The sequence below is a fragment of the Dermacentor albipictus genome, chromosome 3, assembly GCF_038994185.2.
Source record: "Dermacentor albipictus isolate Rhodes 1998 colony chromosome 3, USDA_Dalb.pri_finalv2, whole genome shotgun sequence".
NCBI lineage: Eukaryota > Metazoa > Arthropoda > Arachnida > Ixodida > Ixodidae > Dermacentor > Dermacentor albipictus.
This window is the reverse complement of record NC_091823.1, coordinates 168478000-168497744: the sequence shown is the minus strand read 5'-3', so window position 1 is coordinate 168497744 and position 19745 is coordinate 168478000. Positions and strand designations below refer to the sequence as shown.

The following is a 19745-nucleotide window of genomic DNA, read 5'->3' as shown; positions in this document are numbered from 1 at the left end:
CTTGTTAATAAATCTATGATTATTTCGTCAACCATGTATAGAAGGAAAGGTCACATAGGTATATCACGCGTGTAATTATAGTTCCAAAATGCTGTAGAACTGCGTCGCAAATTAAGACATTTCAAGACACACAACGTTTTGGACAACGTTAAACTACTTTAGAAACAGGGCATTAAACTCTGACGCACTTGCAGTGATGATATGTACTTCATTGCTACGTTTAACTACAGTATGGAGCACTCCGTTATGAGAAAACGTTGGTGATAAGGTATTCATTTAATATAACAATAAATAGATGGCTGAACACTTTGCTTCTTCATGTGCTGCCAATTCTGCGGTTGCTTCTACTGTTAAAATTACTTTGACGCCTAATACTACGAACAGAGTATGAATTGCGACCACTGGCTCAGGAACTACATACTATAGTAACTGAAACTAAGAAGGAGTGGCAGGTACTTTTGAAACAGTGGAGACGATTGCTGCCACCATTGGCACCACGTTCGTCAATCTCCTATTTGGGGCATACCAATGTGTGCAAGCATCAAAAGTTGCAATAGGTTTGGGCGAGCTGGTTCATCTTGACTGTTTTCACAGAAACGCGCTAAACACGAGGACAAAAGGCGAAGCGCCCGTCCAGTCGTGTGCGTTCCTTTCGTTTTCGTGCTGAGCGCTATTTTATGAAAACTATTAAAAGGTGCTTCTAACAGGTGTGCCTGGCTAGTTAAACAACAAACAAAAAGGAAGCAGTGTGGGGTGCATGCGATAAATTTTCTCACATGTCTACCAAAGCTACATTACGTGATCGCGCAGCAGCTAGTATGAAACCATAACCGCAACATATTTTAATGATGAGACATTCTGTTCAGCCACTTTCATGAGATTCAAGGCTTTGTTTTCGGTGATCTTGTTTACTGTGTAACATCTGATTGAGAAGCTGACATTAGTACTTCCTCACGTACCGTGGATTGCGTAGTCTAAAAACTAGACATCACGGTTTTCACAAAATTTTATACTTAACGCTGTTCAGAATTATTTCTTACACTGTGCACTATTATCTACGTGACCGGCAGTGCTAATTCAGTTCGCGAAAATGGACGCGTGTTTGCTGCACTGTACAACACCAAAAAACATAAGCAGGCGAAAGAAAGGAACGCGCACGTTGTGCAGACAACAGTACCCATATTCCCTATCGATCGTTACTGCACCCTTACACTAGCGCTGCTTGAGTATTCGAAAGGCAGAAGTGAGAAGAATGCACAATGAGATGATCCACACAACTGGCCTTTCGAAGGAAGCGAAATGCCAAAACGCACATGTACCGTGTATTGAGGCACGCTAAATATCCCTCGATGGTCCAAATTAATCCGGAGTTCCCCATTGTGGCACGTCTTATGATGAAATTGTGCTGTTGGCACGTAAAACGTATTCCGCCAGCAAACAGCAGTGTCGACTAGCTACCCCACGTGTCACTGCCGTGTTTTGATTCTTGACGTGAAAGGGCCTTTCCCGACAGATCACCGCCCCTCGATTAAAGAACGGTTTGGAGGCGAAGGCCGCTACGGCACGTGTGCGCCGGCGCTGCTATAAAAGCGCTTGTTGTGTTCCAAGAGACCGCACACCTTTCCACACGGCCACTGCAAAGAATCGCACCAGGTGAGTGTTGGAGTCTAGATTGCAAGATCTTGAGAGGCAGACATTACTTAGCCCTGCTTACTCAGTTATTTGTACACTCACTTCGAAGACTCTTAGGCGCTGTCAGGGCTTCGAGTGATTTATCAAGCGACTGGTATCAAAATATGAGGACCTGTGAATTGGTTTCCACAAATAAAACAAAGAACCAGCACTATTATTTCCCTATAAGTTGTGGTATCACTCGTAGTGTGGACGTTTGGAGGTAATTAGTGCTCATTTATTCCCATTCAGACCTATATCACCCAATTTTTACCGAACCTAGTTGTTCCTACTGTATTTTAAACCATGCACTTCAATATTTTAAACGATCATGTGCTATTCGCAGCACGCTTATTTGGAACACCCGTGAATGAAAATACTTACGTCTAGTAGGGAAATTAGGCCGAGAGACTGAGAAAAGGCTGTATAGACAGGGAAAGAGGTTAACCAGAGGTGGTTCCGGTTCACTACCTTGCACGGGGGAAATGTTAAGGGGGATAAAAAGAGAAAGAGAGTGAAAGGGCGAGATGGAGAGAAAGAGAGACGAGCATGCACAAACCACATGCACTATAGAGCGGTAGGGGATGGCGTTCTTCAATTCTATCGTGAAGGCCCGTGGACCGTAGGAACCTTAATAACGGGCGTAAGGCATACAGCGCGGATGTACTTTGGGAGTACTGACCTAAAGCTTTGAGTTCTGATAGTGGACGATTGTCCAACTGGTCGAGTACTCTGCACATCGCTTGTCTCTGGGCACTATATCGCGGGAACACACAGATAATATGTGCGAGCGTCTCATCACTATTGCATGTGTCGCACATGGGACAGTTAGCCATTTCAATAAGGAAAGCATATGAGTTCGTCAAATCAATGCCTAGCCACAGACGGTATAGCATGGCCTGTTCACGTCGTGGTAACCCACGCGGTAGGTGCATCCGTATGTCCGGAGACAACGAACGCAAATGACACATGGTTAAAACGTTCGAGTCGCACGGGGGCAAAGTACATTCATGGGACATCTGCCGCTGAAACTAGGGCGAGTTGAAGGAAGTTTGCAGATGGCAAGCAGCACTGTTAACTAGACGAGGACGAAGGAAGGACTATGCCAATTTCCGAAATAAGCATGTGACGGGAAGCCTAGCTATCTAGCAGAATTAGGTTGCAATCGTTGAGGATGGGAAAGCGTTCGTGTTTTCTTGATCCCTCTGGGAAATGCATCCTGTGCACATCCAGCAAGAGATTTCATATCTCGGCAAGTTTCACTTACTTGTCTTTATTATTGCAGACGAACGCAAGCATGATCTCCCTGAGCAGCAAGTCACTCTTCATCGCCGTCCTTATGTTGGTCGCCCTGTGCAGCCTTGCATCAGCCCAATTCGGCTTCGGACGTGGGTTCGGACGTGGCTACGGTGGCTTCGGTAGAGGATACGGGGGTGGCCGAGGATACGGAGGATACGGGGGATACGGTCGTGGATATGGAGGCTACGGAGGTTATGGCCGTGGATTCTATGGCTGAGCTACACTGAACCAGAACTGTTGCAACTACAACAAATCACTACCTGAAATAAGATGAAGTATGCTCGGAACCCAGCATTTTCGATTTCATGTCTCATGAACGTCAATAAATAATTTATTATGTTTGGATTGATCAATGGACTTCATCTCTTTCATCGACTTGACTGGGGAAATTTCGTGCGGTAGTTTTGAAGGAATGGTACACAACGTTGTGCAGTGTCCAATAGACACGCCCGAAACATTCAAAGAAGCGGTTGTGATTCCTTACTTTTAAAATGGTACAGATCATAAGTACTACGGGACATGAATGCTACTTAAATTCGGAGAGGGGCAGCCCCCCCGCGCCCCCACCCCCCCTGGGTAGGTGCCTGGTGCAGTCAATAAAATGACCATGGATTTTCTGCAGAGAGCCACAGGACATCGTACGTTATCCTGCGTGAGTAGGAGCCATAAGTTTCGCAGTGGTGGGCCAATCTTAGCTTACATGTGCTAAGTAGCATTTGTAAGCTTAACTGTTAATATTAACTTTAAAGAAAACTAACTCAACTGTGACAGCATTAAAAACTTTCCCTCCCTTGTCAAAAAGACATTCAAATATACAAATTGAATACAGGGCACTCAAACATTTATTAGCGATTTCTAAGTATGGCGCACTATAGATCTATTTCCAGAATCCGCGCTGACCCGATGCAAAAAAAAACAGTAGGCTATCCGATGTTTAAAGCAAACTAACTTAACACAGGCACTGCGAACTGCATCGCTTACGAAAGAGTTTTTACCTGACGCTGAATCTCTCCGACAACCGTCGCAAATCACGTGACCTCCGACACAGGCCGTGCGGACTGAGAGGTTCGGTTGCTATGCCGCGCGTAAGTGACGTACTTCGAACATCGCGGCAATGCTGATGGCGACCCTGTAAACGCAGCTCACCCGTCTATGCGGTTTTTATCAAAATGAAAAAATATGCAGATCCCATGCTCTGTGGAAATCACTGTAAGCTACGCTTTGTCTGCTGTTCACGTTGACTGACGTAAATAGGCGGTGATTTATTCACGGCTTACACCAGTCGTGACAGTATTTGAAATGTTACTTTGCCTGCTCCGCTTGTGTTTTTTTTTATTGATATGATATAAGGAGATGTTGGCGCACTGTTTAAGGCGCCGGCTACTCCTCATTTCTTGAGTGGTTCCGTCGTACATCGTACAGGGTTCAAGGTTACATATCAAATATTCTTTTCACACAAGCATCAGGACTTATCACGCAACGTTTCCACAGGAAGACTATGACGTAAGGAATACATGGTACATACAATATACAATGTAAATGTCTCTACACTTATGTAGATTAAAGTCTCAAAAGTACAAAAGATATTGTTGCCTAATAAGACTGGCTCGTCAACGGGCGGTACATACATCGTGTAAATGCATTATCACATACAGTCACAACAGAACAGTCAATATAACATAATTCACAACCCGATGGATATATACAGTGACAATGAAATGAAGGGGACAATGAAAGCGCCAATAACTTCCAGCAATGCCGCTGTCTTCAAGAAAAGACTTTAGTGCTTTTAAAGCGCTCTTCTGTAGGGCCATTGTTGGCCAATGGCCCAAAAGTTTCCTTAAACTGAAAGGTCTGCGGTCTAATTTAATTAGCGCTGATTTAAGTCGGCTTCTTGGTGTATGGTGATGTGGGCAATCTAGAGGGAGGTGATATATATCTTCGTCTACAGATCCGCAATCACATTCAGGGGTTTCCGCACGGCCAATTCCGTGTAAGAAATGCTTTGTGTAGGCTATGCCTAGCCTTAATCGATGAATAAGGGTTTCCATAGTTCTATCTAATGACAATGAAAATTTGAATTCAATAAATGGATCAATATAATATAAGTCCGAGCTGTTAGAATTCTGATCAAACCAAGTGTTTCTAGACATTTTGAGACACGTTGTCGTTATAATGCAGCGTAATTCATCCTTGGATATTGGGAGCGGAGCCGTATCATCTTTGAGGTGCGCTTGTCGTGCTGCTTCATCGGCTGCTGCGTTGCCAGGAATGTCGCAATGCGCTGGTATCCACTGGTATGCTATTGAATGTTTCGCTTCGCTTGCCTTTGTGAGGTTTTTAAGTGTTTCATATATTATACTGTCACTGAATGTTTTCCCCTTTGTGTTGCAGAGTGATGTTAGAGCCGCCTGTGAATCGCTGAAAATTAGCCATTTTTGGGCATCTCTTACTGACAATATAAATATTACCGCACATAGGATTGCGAACAGTTCAGCCGTTGTGGATGAAGTCGCACGAGATAACTTAAATGATTCTTGTTTGTTGAGGTGACGTATAATGAATGATGAAGTTGAAGAGGTTGCTGTACTGGAGCCATCTGCATAGACGTGTGTGTATCCTGAATACCACATATATATCTGGCACAATAATTTAATATTTGGGGTTTTAAGTGCCAAAACCACTTTCTGATTATGAGGCACGCCGTAGTGGAGGACTCCGGAAATTTTGACCACCTGGGGTTCTTTAACGTGCACCTAAGTCTAAGCACACGGGTGTTTTCGCATTTCGCCCCCATCGAAATGCGGCCGCCGTAGCCTATATCTGGTACAGCGCTAGTTGTTGAGCAGCTCGAACGAACATGTCTCTTTTGCTGAATATCCCATCTACTGACAATTCCATTTCTGGAACTGTAAGCAGCCATGGAGGATATTCGATGTCTGAGTTGCAAAATTCATTTCTTGGCAATATGTGAAGATTTTCTTGAATTTCTACATGACCATAACTTCTATCTCGTTTCATTATGTCTAAAGCCAACGGGTGGTTTTTATGCTGGGTTTGAAGACGGAAATAATGCCGGCATGTTTCTGTAGTTCGCATAACTGGAAATGGTGATTGGCGAGCCTCAGCTATTACAAGAGAACTAGAAGTTGCTCGTGGAACTCCTAGGCATAAGCGTAGTCCTGTAGCTAAAAGTCTTTGAAGTCGCTCTTCTGACGTGTGGGAAAGTCCATGCACGATGGGTGCGGAATACGCAAGTTTTTGTCGTAATAATGCATTGTGAACAGTCAGCATGGACGATACTGATCTGCCCCATGATGTGCCTGCAAGTCTGCGAAGTACAGTCACTATGGCATTGACCTCGTTTTCGAGTTTTTTTATGTGGAGTGCCCAGGATAGCTGCCTACCAAGTATTATGCCCAGAAATCGATGCTGTGTGACAATCATTTGAGGGTGTCCTTCCAGATTAAGAGAGAAATTTTTTAACTGCCTTCGAGTGAAGGGCAACACAGCTGTCTTTGCGTGTGATAGTACCCTTCCTCTCTCTCTCAAAAAGTTGTTGATTATATTTATGCCGTCTTGCAATGCCATTTGAAGTAGTTGAGCATTAAACCCAGATGTCGAACTACACACATCATCTGCATACAGTGAAAACTTTAACTGTGATGGCAGCCTTCTTGTTAAATCAGCCATGACGCAGGTAAAAAGAAAGGGGCTGAGTACGCTTCCCTGTGGTACTCCCTGTTTGACAACATGTTCAGCACTCTTTCCTTCACCCGTCTGAACAAATATTTTGCGACCTGACAGAAATTCAGACATCCATCGCAAGGACCTGCCAGACAGACCAAGTTCCAACATGCTTAGCAAAACATGAACGTGACTAAGAGTGTCAAGTGCCCTCTTGATGTTAGGAATACTGCTATAGTCATGTTCCCACGTGCTCGCTTGTGCTCCACACAGGTTACTATATCTAATATTGCATCCATTGTGCATCTATGTTTTCTAAACCTACTAAGTAGTTGGACAGCACATTCGTTTCATTACACCACCACTGAAGTCGCGCGTCAATCATTTTCTCCATTACTTTGCATAAACAACTTGTCAAACTAACAGGGCGGAAGGATTCAAGGCACAAGAGCGTCTTACCAGGTTTTAAAATTGGTATGATTCGAGCGACTTTCCAAGAGTCAGGTACAGTTTCCTCTATCCATAAGTTAATTATAGATGTCTAAGAGAGCATTTGTACCTGTCGGTCCGAGGTTTCTTAGCATATTGTACGTAATGCCGTCCGGCCCAGCTGCGGACTTTGGGCGACATGATGCAATTGCACAGTGAAGCTCGCTTAATGTGAAAGTATGATCTAATTGAGGATGTTGGGCCCAGTAGCAAGCAGTAATTTTTCGCTTAGCCAACACTACTGAAATATCAAATTCTGCACAATGCGATGAAAAAGCTGGTCTGGAAATAAGCTCACAATATTCATCTGCAACTATTATTTCACACGTGTCCCGAGCTACAGCGAGAGCACGAAATGGGAAGCTCTGTGTTACAGGTCCGCTTAAAGAATGAATTACTAGAGAAATTCATGGGACAGCCGTGTGAGAAGACAGCGTGCCGCAGAAATCGCACCAGCGCCGTTTGCCTAAATTTTCCATTCGTCTGCGCATTAAATTGTGTATTTTCTGAGCGTTTCTGTATGCTTCTAAACTTCCGCTCCTTCGGTAAGCTCTTTCGGATCGACGCCGGATGGCTCTTAGGTGTTCATATTCTGCGTCAACTGCAGCATAATCTTTCGGAATTGGGACCTTCTTTTTGCATATGTTCATATTGTCCTGCAAAAAGTCTGTAAATTTTTCCACTGTTGCATGTTGATTAATTTCATCCGTTAGGCGGTACCGAAAAGCTTGCCAGTTGGTTAGTGTGCTGTAACGCCTGATATCACAGTGAATGCTAAGGTGGTAAACAAGGATGGGAAAATGATCACTTCCGCGCGTTTCCATATCTGTTGTCCATCCCACACCATTCACTAGATAATGTGAACACAGGGTAACATCGATGCAGCTTGAGTAATTATATCCACGAAGGAATGTTGGCGACCCATCGTTTAAAACAGTCAAACTGCATTTATCTATGGCGCACTCAATAACGTTACCCCGTGCATCACAATGATCACTGCCCCAGATGGTGTTGTGTGCATTGAAGTCGCCAAATATAAATAGATTAGAATGAGCCATTTTGAAGATATCCACTAGCGCTTCTACTGAAATCCGGTTTGAAGGTTGTAGATACAGATTAATCACTGTTATACAGAGCTTGCCAAAGGATACTTTTCATGCGATGAATTCCGGGAAGTCTGAATCACTGGACTGAATTTGATAAGATGGTAGGTCCTTTCTGACGCACAGGAGCACTCTGCTAACAGCACCTTGACGAGAAGTCTTGTATATCACATAATTTGAGAAGCGAAAGTCGTAATTGATTCCCACCTCTTGAATGCAAAGTATTGGGAAATTGTATTGCACTAGCATTTACGAAAGTCAGCACACTTCTTTCGAAGACTGTTGGCATTCCACTGAAATATGGAGACATTTCTGTAACGGTTATTCATGCTCTGCCTGCCGCAGTTTCGGCCCGGATTGTTGACACAATAGTGATTCTAGAGGCAACAATGCTTTCACTTCTGGTAGGTTGTTTGCTTCCGGCAGAGCAGACAGAATTGCCCTAAGAGCTGCGAAAAGCATTGGCACAATCATTTGTGTCACCGATGCTGTGGTATGTTCGCTATTAGTTGGTGTTACTTCTGCAGTAGATGAGTAAGGTCGCTGAGAGAAACGTGTGCGAGTACTGGAGCTTTCTTGTGTATTACTTTCTGCCTGTTGTCGTCTGGGTTTCCGTAGCACTGATGCATAAGACTGGGCACTTGACTGTGATCCTCTTGATTGGTCTCTTGTTTGCACTATTGGTTGTTCTCTAGAGGAGGAATAGCTTGTTGATGCTCTTGGCTGTGGTGGTTCCGGTGCCCGCTGAGGTAGGTGATCAGGCACTGGATGAACAATCTCAAGGTTTGGGGCGGGTTCATTGCGTCGCGGTTGTCTTCCATGGATTATTTCATGTCGACGCATTTGTGCCGCTGCTTTTTTCTGAGGGCAGCCTGAGAAGGAGGCGGCATGGTTCCCCGCACACTTTGGACATTTAGGTTGAAATGACTTGCACTCCTTGTGGTCATGATCTTCTGAGCGGATTTTGCATCGACGTGTGCTGCGGCAGGTTTTCACCATGTGCCCAAATCTCTCGCAGTTATAGCAGCGAAGTGCTGGTCCTAGGTATTCCTCGACAGGGTGACTGGTGAAACCCAAGTAAATTCTTCCTGGAATAGGGCGATCGGCTCTGAAAGTCAGAATTACCGTGTGAAGTGGACGTGACCGTACTGCTCCATCTTCTTGGCGGGAATATCTTATCTGTCTGCGCGCCGATATAACTCCTGCGTCTTTCAAGAACTCTAGGACTTGTTCGTCTGTATACTGCAGAGGTACATGTTTTACTTTCCCAACGTTTCGCGTGTATGACTCGGGGATGAAAGGCTTGACTTCCAGGCCACCTACACTTGAGAGCATCAAAAGGCATTTCGCCGACGCTAAGGAAGCAACGCTGACACTGAAGCTTCCATCTCTGTTCGTCCTGAAAGACTGTACCTTTTCTTTGGCAGCGGAAACTATTTCGGCAGACACTCGGTTTGGATTTACTTGCCAAAAAGTAGTACCTTCACTTCTTGGGCGAAAGACAACCGGAATGTCTTCGGCTCGCTTTTTCGTGTACGTGACCAAAGTAAATGGTGCATCTTCACCCATCTCTTCCTCATCACTTAGCTCATAATTCGATGTTGTGTCATCGTACTTGCTGTCTTCTAGGCGAGGCTTCTTGCTCTCGGCTTCACCGTCAGCCATTATTCCTAAATTCGCTGGAGTAGATCCCGAGTTGTGGAGAACCAAACGTGCCGGCTTTATGAAGCTTTGTGACGCTTGCAAGGCCCCAGACTTTCCATTACGGCCCGTAGCATCATTCATATGGCTTGTTACGTTTCGACGGGCATAAGGCTAGTGACGATGTTCTCCGCTTCCTACCACCGTAGCGGCAGAGTAATAGCCAAGTCCTCAAAAAAGAAATGTCGTACCTGTAAGGCACCTGGCTCGTTGAATCTTCGGCCGACGTCTTGTTAATCAATCGTCGTCAATGGCAACCGTAAATGTCCAAAAACCAGAAAACTGCTTCCTCTCTCTCTCTCTCTTTCCTCGCTAACATTCTGCCCACTTCCTCCCTCTGCTATCGTTGGTGTTTCGGGTGAGCACGGAGACAAGCACGGCAGCTTCTGCACAACATTTGTGTGCAGTCATGCCTATAGTTAGGCATCCAGAGGGCATATTACAGATACCACGGGGTGTCAATCTTGACACGAGTTTCTCGGGTCGTCCTTCCTTTGTGCTACACTCCTGTCGTGTACTGAGGTGATGCTGTGTCGCAGAAAATCAGGTGTCGATGCCGCGGCGGTCGCTTGGCGGATAATCATTCTGAACCACAATAGCGCGGGCCCTCCACGTGGCGCATACCTTGTCTTGCATTCATTACAAAGTTATTTCTCAGAATTCTGGGAATGACAGCTCATAAAGAAATGTCATGAAACAAAACGTCGACAGCGGACGCCTTTATTGTTTTTGTGATGTGGCCACGTCTCGACTACATCCTGATGTGGCCGGCGTTAGCGGCGTGCATGGCCATAGCGGTGGCGGCGGCAGCCGCAGCAGCAGCAGCAGGAGTGGAAAGTCGAAGAAAGAGCAAAGAAAGCTTCGTTTTAAAAACAGGAAGTCCGTATCAACAGTTCCACCACAATAAATATTTTATTCGATTTCGGAGTCGTGTCCTACAAGCATTAGCATAATGACAGGATCTTCAGTGAGACGATACAGGCGATGCTCACATCAGCCGTAGAATCCACGACCGAACCCGCCATAGCCACCCAAGCCGCGGCCGTATCCTACTCCAAGGCCTCGTCCGTAGCCGCCGTAGCCTCCGATTCCACGGCCGAAGCCTGCCCCGAAGCCGCGTCCGATGCCTCCTCCATAGCCGAGCTGTGCAACCGCGATGCTGCACAATATGGCGAGCACCGAGAGGGCGAGGAGGAATGACTGGCTGCTCACGGAGGTCATGGTCCTGTAAGCTGCTGTCGAGTGAGAAGAGCAGCACGGGATGCCAGTGGTTAATTCACACAGATTTTGAACCCGTAAATCGTGGAAGTGGCAAAAATTTACCAGCATTTCCAACATATGCGTGCGCCTCTGAGGCACTTGTCGATTTCAGCAAAGTGGTCTGATTGAACTAATGCTTTCCAGATATATTCGACGACCGAGCAAAGTACATGCCAAAATGGAAGTTTTTGCATCGGAAAATTAGTCTGTTTTTTACGTTACAGGCAAGCATATTGCAAAGTGTCGAGTCAGTGTGTCCACTGCATGGAAACACCTTGTCGATAGGGAAAATATGTGCATTCAATACCACTACTGCGTTAAGAAATCAGCATGACAATGGCTTTCATATTAGGCTTGTTTACACCTGGTAACCTGGAGGAAAAATCGATTGAGGGAATGCTATAACTGAAGCACAATATGTAAGTTGATAGCTTTTTTACAAGAGCTTGCCTTCTGCTTTATTTTGTTTGGACATGATACATGATAACGGCTTCAATTAAAACCTTAACCGGTGGTACATGGCTCCTGTAGTTCAATTGTTGAGCAGTGAGTCCCCCTTGAATGCTTATTACTCTGATGTGCTTGATGATACGAGGAAAACAGATCAATATGTTAATAAGGCTGGACTTTGTAGAAGTGGTAAACAGCACCAAAGTACGGTACCACGGGTGTGTAGATCAGTAGTGCCTAGCGACTGCAGATGGCAAAAATTTGTTCACAGAAAGTGAAAAAAAAAATAAGGAATAGATGGAAGGCGTTCGAAACAGAAATAGAAGTGACTAAGCTCAAACTATGACACAGAAGATAAAACTACGAGTTCACAAGGGAGCCCTGCTGACATATTCGAGCGAAACAGTGAGACACTGTGTACGAAACCATGAGCAAACAGTCGAATATCACCTGTTTACCTTCTAAGCCAGTGGCTGTACAGAGTGCTGTACTTTCAAACAGGCAAACACGCGTTTATATAGCACTCCAACTGCACACGTGCCTCTTGCTCTCTGCCAGCGTCACGCCAAGTTCGCGACATTAAAGTGCGACGGGGAAGCCCCTTTCACATTGCGAGTGCGAACACGTCGTCAGCTGGTCGGAAACAAATTTCAGTTCCATTTACTCTGAAGTGAGAACCCCGTTTATAGCTGGAATAGACGCTATTGCAGCGTTGACCTTGTCTGCAAGCATACTTTCACCCTGGAAACCTGTTATTTTTTCGCTCTCCCGGCTATCACTGCAGAGCGAGTCACTTCTGACGTCTTTTCATTTCTGTCTGCGTGAAAGTAAAAATTGACTGAAGCGAAGACGTGCTGGTACGTGAAGTGTAATTTTGATATCTCGGATAAATAGCCGTCTTGCATAACGCAACGAATAGATTTTTGTTTTATCATGTGATGAGTTTCAAATGAACTAATATTAGATCAAAGTCAATGCGCGCATCATCTTAGTTCGATGAGTTCGTTGTGGTCACTCGCCCGTGGCTTCCATTTGAAGTTGATACATGCTGTAGACGTCTTCGGATATAAGAATTGCAGCCACAGTAAAGGTTCCGCATTAGGAAATTCAGCCAAACGGAGTGCGGCTCATAAAACGCACCTCTTTTGCGCAGCTGGTTGGCCAAACGCATGCGTAAGCCTTCTTTTTGTATTTGGAAACAGTTGAACATTTGACTGTTTCAGTATATTTGATTGAGACAACCTTGTGGCGCAATATTCATTTTTATCACTGAATAATGGCAAGCCTCAAAGCGCATTCTGCAGTTTATTATGCAGGATGCTTTTTTTAGGGGCACCAAATTTTTAAAAATTGCCTGTGGCAGATAGCACAATTCTAATCCTTGATATAAGTTATTCAATCAGCCGGCCGTTACTTCTACGAGAAATTAAGACTGAAATAATGAACATAATTATGTTAATTATGTTTTTAATTATTTTTCCCATAGGGATTACACGGACACTCCAAAGGCATATCTGCCATCGGTGTGAGGTTCCGTGTAACCTCCAAGGGCGATAACACCATCTCCGCACACCCTACGCTGTATGTGCGAGTCACAGCCTGGGAGGGGAGCCGAGGATTGCGGCTAAGCCTTGCCCGTGCGAAAAGACGAGTGGGAAGAGAAAGTGCGCGGTCTTCTCTGGCGGGCGAGAGAAGACAGCCTGATGTACGTTTCTTGTACGTCTGGCTTTGTCTTCTATCACAGCGCCCTTGTCGCGTTCTTCTTTTCCTTCGTCTTTGTTTGTTTAGCGCTGTTTATTTCCGAGGCATGAGTTACCACCAACTCGCCCAAGTTTCTCTTCTGGTATAGTAGAGGCACCCAGAGTTACGAAGCTTAGGGGGGGGGGGGGGGTATGGCCTACTTTCTGGCTGAAACTACGAATGTGGCAGCTGCGCGGCGGTTTCGTAGATTTGTGCGTGCGGTGTGTCATCCGCGCTCGCTTTGCGTTGATGCGATAGACAGCAAAGAAAATTACTTCGCTCGCCGCTGCTGCTGCGTTCCCCGACGCCAGCGTTTTGACAGCGAGTAACCGCAGTCGTTGAGTATGATGTGTTCACGTTTGTTCTGTACGCTGGCACCATGCTCATTAATTTAGTTAGCAAGCGAATGTTTGGAAGTCGACACGGCCGATAAAAGTACTATCCTTACTTGGTGTGGCTTCCGCTAATTCGGAAGAAACTGCTTCTTTTAAACATTACAGCCACTCTTTCAATCTACGAGTTATAGCCGGTGAGTTCGCAAGGCGTATTCGAGGGGGACAAATTCTCAGGACTGCATCACTTTGGAGATATTCATTTTGAAAGTGTGCGACGAAATGCATTAGCGTTCCACCTAACTGTTTTGAAGAAAACGCTGTTTTATTCATTCAAGCACAAAAGTAACTTAAAGTGAAGCTGAAGAGTCTGTCGAATTCAATAAGACAATCATATCCGGATGCGGAAACCTTATAAAGCATCTAGGTAAAATTTGGGCTTTTTTTTTCAAATAGGAACGACGTAATCGTCGGTTGAAATTGCGCTGTAGCTCCGCCCCCCGTTGAGTGAGCGAGCGGAGCGGAGACCGGAAACCGCGGTGTTGTGACGTCAACTCTGTTTCAATCCTTCGCAGCGTCCGCGACCGTGCCTCACCGCGCTTGTTTCTGCGTGCGTGATATCGTAATCTGCTTCGATCGACCCTGCATTCCTTTGTTGGTGCGTCGCCGTGTATGAAGAGTGGTAGTCAACTTGCGCGGTAGTCAACGTGAGTGGTAATCAACGTGAGTGGTAGTCAACAGATGAAGGTCACTACACGTACTGCATAAACCGGGAAGCTTTTCACGCGTTTAAACCGTCTTTGTAGATTGCCGACAGCTTTGGACAGCGCACAAATGCCGACGATCGCATCCTCGCGTACGTTCCACGAGGAGGCATGCAGGAACACAACACTACAGTTGTTTGACCGGAAACGAGGTCACTAGATCGGTGAAAGATCGGCGAGATCACTAGATCGCTTTGCAAAAAAACATACTCGCCAAAGAGCATTTCCACCACGAGGAGATCCCAAGACTTTGCTTTCGTTTGCGTCGAAAGCACTGCTCGCACCAGCATCGTTTGCTTCTTCGAGAGGCCGGCTCTTCGCAATCGGCTCGTACATGTAGGGAGTAACGCCGAACTCCTCAGAAAAACGCCGTCTCTCTAAATTTTCCATTACCGTCTCAGAAAAACAGCACTAAACTACCTGGCACCGCGCTTCATGTGTAGCGGCAACGGTTGGTTGCTAGAGTTGACGTCACGAGGCGCACCAACCAATCACAGGTGGCAACGAGACGCGCAGGCTGGGCGTGTCCGCTGCTGCACTTTTCGTCGAAATAAAATATATTTGCGCGTTCTTTCGTTCAATTTCGATACGATATTCGAATTCGGAGGGTTGAAAACCATTATGTAGAGATGTTCACTCATTTTTTCTGGAAAACCTTTCAGATTCCCTTTAAGCACCAATGCACTTTGTCTGACACTGAAAATTATTGTCTTCAAACTGGTGCAGTCCCGAGAATTCGTTCTAAGTGAATACCCTTGCGAACTCACTGGCCATAATTCGTAATTGAAATAGTGGCCATAATGCTAATAATTAAAAAGGTAATTAACGTAGTTATGTTAATTCTTATTAAGTATTATAATTTCTCGTGGAAGTAAGGGCCTCCTGATGAAGCAATTCAGATCAAGAATTAGAATTGTGCTATTTGCCTTAGGCAATTTTTTTTATTTGGTGCAGCTAAAAAAAAAAAAAACACGCTGTGTAGTTTTTTCTACGAACACTTTTAACTTCCTTTCGAAGGAACTGTGTGCGTTGTGAAATGATGACGGCCAAGGTGGTCAGGTGGGTGCAGAAAATCGCGGCGTTTGAACGCTAGCTCCGAATCATCCCACTTCTCTTCCTCACGATAGGAGGGAAAACTAAGTAAAGCTTATTCGGGAATGAACCCTTGCAGAAGCTTTAATGAAAGCGTGGAAGGTTAAGTTGGAAAAGAAACGTCTTCTATAATGTCACTTTGCTCCTTTTTAATGCTCTTGTGATCGAACATGAAGCAGCTTCGAACAAGGCTTGCTTATATCATTAAGAACAAAATTATCTTATACTCCCTCATGAACGATGCGTTTCTAGAGTACATTCTTTATTTTATGTTATTTATTTACGTATACCACTTCTTTTAAGGCAAGCCGCTTTTCAGCTCACTCGTGTCATGCGTACTGTTGTAATTCTGTGTATAGCCTTTATTTGCGGTCACTTCTGGCGTATTTGCCACAATTTTAAAGCACTGTCGAACTGTGTACGGCTCAAGAGTTCTTAAACTACGGCATTTTCTCCTGTAGCCCTCTGCTGATTGCAGCGACAATAAAGGATTGATTGATTGATCTTTTGATTGAATGATTGATTGATTAACTGAAAACTTTGACCTCAAGAAATGTCGTTTACAAAAAATAGGGTACTGTTCTGGTGACAAGTTTGTTTACCGTATGAACTTATACAGAATTAGGAAACAGAGCGAAAGACAAAGAAGCCGAAGAGGCACACCCAAACCACACGTAGCGCGAAGATCATGGCTCTGCAGGATGCTGTCGAGGGTGAAAGCAGCAGGCTGGATATACACGACCGAATGGGGTATTTATTCAGACATACGCATATTTGTGGTGTACATATGCCTATAATGCCGGTACGTTTTGTTATAATATATGTCGCATTCGCGAAACTGGAAGAACTGACAGACAACAGCCGATTCGTGGTATAGTCCCCGGCGATATACAAGTATATGTAATTATTATGCACTATAGCTATTGAAGCACTTAAACCGCAATTCCAAGGCTTTGAAAGTGTCTCTACAGAAGCAGCGGTAATTTGTTATCGGTGGTTGTATTTGTGGATGTGCGTCTGCCGACTTCGTTCTTCTTATTATAAGTTGACTAAATAATGGTTATAGTTAGAAGTGGAAGGTCTATGAATTCCTTTTACGGTATAATATATGTAAGCATAGGTATATGGTTCTGCACTATGTGTTGTCGCACAATATATTGCTGAATTTTAAGCTGTGTTTTCAGTAGGTGTGGTTGAATATTCGAAGTTTCAAATAGGAATCAAATTCTACACACTATAGGCAATTGTGATGGCATTCGAAAAGGAACTGTTTGGTATTTGCGAATATTCAGAACAAACTTGACATTTCGCAACAACCGGATGGTAAAGCTCAGTCAGATCTCTTAGTGGCATAAACGAAGTATCGTGAACCATCAGCGTAGGGTGATCGACAAACGTTTCTTGCAATGCAGAAACACAATAAATATTTCAAGGTTTTTTTGTTTTGCTTTGGTGGCGGAAGCCTAATCAGCGGTCCATATTCCTTGCTTGTACTCTGTCATTAGGCGTTCTTGGTGATTTTCTCAGGTAGCAGTTGTTATCTTTCAGACTGCCCACGACATACAAGCATTTTAGCTCATTTCCTTTCTTTCGGCTACTTTTGCCTCTTTTTTAATTCCCATAGGAATTATATAGAGACCCCAAGCGAAGTTTAGACATCGGCATCGTCGTGAAAGTTTCATATATATTTAGGTATATCTATGCTAACTGCAATGCTTTGCTACATGCAGTATTTGCGGGCTGTATTGCCCTATCATGCTATGACCAACCTTGCTCATAACAGATCGTACATTCTTGACAAATTATTCCTCAGAATTTTGAGAATGGCAGCCCACAGACGCCATAAAACGAAGCACCGACAGCGCATGCCTTATATCTTAAATGTTATCGGACCTACTATTAATAGTGCGAAACAATAACAGAGCTCGAACCTAAAAGGACGTTATGTTATTGGCGCGGCTGTGCACTGCCTTCTGGATCGGATCAGGAAAGTTGCTTTAAACATATCCGATACGTAAAAGTTGCTAACAAGTTGCTAACAAAGACGCTGGCTTCTATTAATAAACATCAATGAAATTGTCTGATGGCGGGACTCAAACAGAGGGCCCCTAACACAACAGCACATTTTTACGCAGTCAGCTCAGGATCACTTCAATATATACTGCCACTACAGCTACGTGTCTTGCACTTCGGAACGTGTTAGAATATTACGCATCGTGTGTTACTTTAAGCTGTTGATATCGCATTCACTTCCTCGCCCTTGAGGCGAAGCTACAATATTTTTTTGTCAAATACCATCTTTTGAAATATAGTAATTCGACATCCATTCATTCTTGGAAAGCTTGTGTGCAACCAGTCTGTAAAGCTCTTGAGAGGCCTGTACTTTCTTTTTTTGTGACAATTAGAGAACTGTTTCTAAAACTCAATTAGGTCTCTGATAATCAGCTACCTTCTTTTACATTGTAATACGTACAGGCGCGGTGCCGAAGCTTAACAAATAAGTATTCCTGCTGCAAATATATACGTCTGCGCCTGCCGATTTGCTCTTCGATTCGCTGTTCGATACATGCTATTCGTATTTGATTCGTATTCGAAAAAATTCATATAAGCGCACCTCTAGTTTTTAGAGACCAAACAAAGGGCGCCGTGGTACGAATGCAGATGGGACATTCCCGCAAACAGCGACAATTGTATCCTGTTACTTCTGCGTTGGTCCTCATATGGAGCGGGCTACGCTTACTGCTCGCAATCGATCACCAATAAGCCGATAGCTACCTGATTGAAGAGTAAGTTGGTAAGTACGACGTTCTTTATTTTCCGGCCCCTTGTCTGATCATTTGCGCTCATATATTCTTGATTTTTCGACATCTTGACAAGGAAGTTCTAACACGTAGTCCCACATAGAGGCTCATAGGTGAACTCTCCTTAAAATAGCTATTCTACTTGATATATTTAACAGCGCCATCCGCTTATTAAGACTAAATCCTTAGGTCTCTGTTTTGCAAGGTCGCGTTGTGAGGTACAGAAAATGGGAAGGCTCGTGCCACTGCTCGCGTATTCATCGTCTTCTTCCGCTTCGCTGCCACATCGATTCTGCTAATCATGCCATTAAACGCACAGTTAACTAATACAGAGAAAATTAAGCCACTCGAACGCACGACCTTTGGTGGGAGTCGAACCCACGATCTCCGGGTTAATTAGGGTGAAGTTCATTAAGGCACAGTTCATTAAGGTAGATTTATTTAAAGCAGCCGAACCCACGACCTTTGGTAGGAGAACGCAAGTAATAAGAAGTAACAACACATTCGAATGAGAATGTCAATTATTTTATGGATGTCTCTTGAGCGTACAGGCTTTCGCTTTCGCCCTCTTTGGCATATGGTAAGGTGACTCATTTTTTTCTTAGTACTATTCCACACCGCATGTTGCGACGTAAAATTGGCGCTACATCTGTGCTTTAAATACTGAATTTTTAAATATAGCAAGAAACAATAGTCGACGTTAGATTGCTTATTGGCCCGAAGGTTCAGTACCATGTGAAGAGGGTTAAGTTCATTTTTTTAAAGAATAATTAAAAATATTTTTTCTAAGTTCTGCAAGTAGGCTAACAAAATCACACAGGCCTAAGGATCATCTGATAGCTACCAACTATGAATGGTGCCTCATCGAATCAAGCATACCATTCCGCTTGCAGTAGCGTTAGTAACTCGCCTCTTTGCTCGTGACAGCAGTTGTCGCAATGGCGGTCTTGTGCTTTCGACGCAGCAGACGTTCGCATTTATATAGCACTCTACCTGGCACACGTGCCGCTGTGTCGGTAACGCACAAGTTGCGCAATGTTACAAAGTGGAGAGGCCCCTTTTTTCTTTGAACGTGCGAACACGTCAATGATTCATGGTCCCGACTGGTAAATGGAATAATTAATTCCAGTTGCTGGCACCTTAGCGGACCTCTCCACCTTACAGCTGAGCTCGCAGACAGCGTCCAGTGACCTTGCTTTAGTTAGGTGCGCAGACTCTTTCTTTGCTGTGGTCTCTCGTGGCACCGCCTCTGTGATACGCTAGGTCATTTGCTTCGACCTAGACATAAAACGATGACTTAGGAAAGTTTCTTTCGAGATTGGATTTCTTTAATAAGTGACATTATAGCGACCTTGT

General features: G+C 44.4%; 1 long non-coding RNA gene across 1 annotated transcript; it reads left to right on the top strand.

Moving 5' to 3' along the window:
• The first annotated feature begins 1553 nt into the window (after positions 1-1553).
• Positions 1554-3311, top strand: LOC135919153 (uncharacterized). The gene is made up of 2 exons (XR_010569901.2): positions 1554-1653; positions 2957-3311. It is a non-coding gene; the product is annotated as an uncharacterized lncRNA (long non-coding RNA).
• The last annotated feature ends 16434 nt before the right edge of the window (positions 3312-19745 follow it).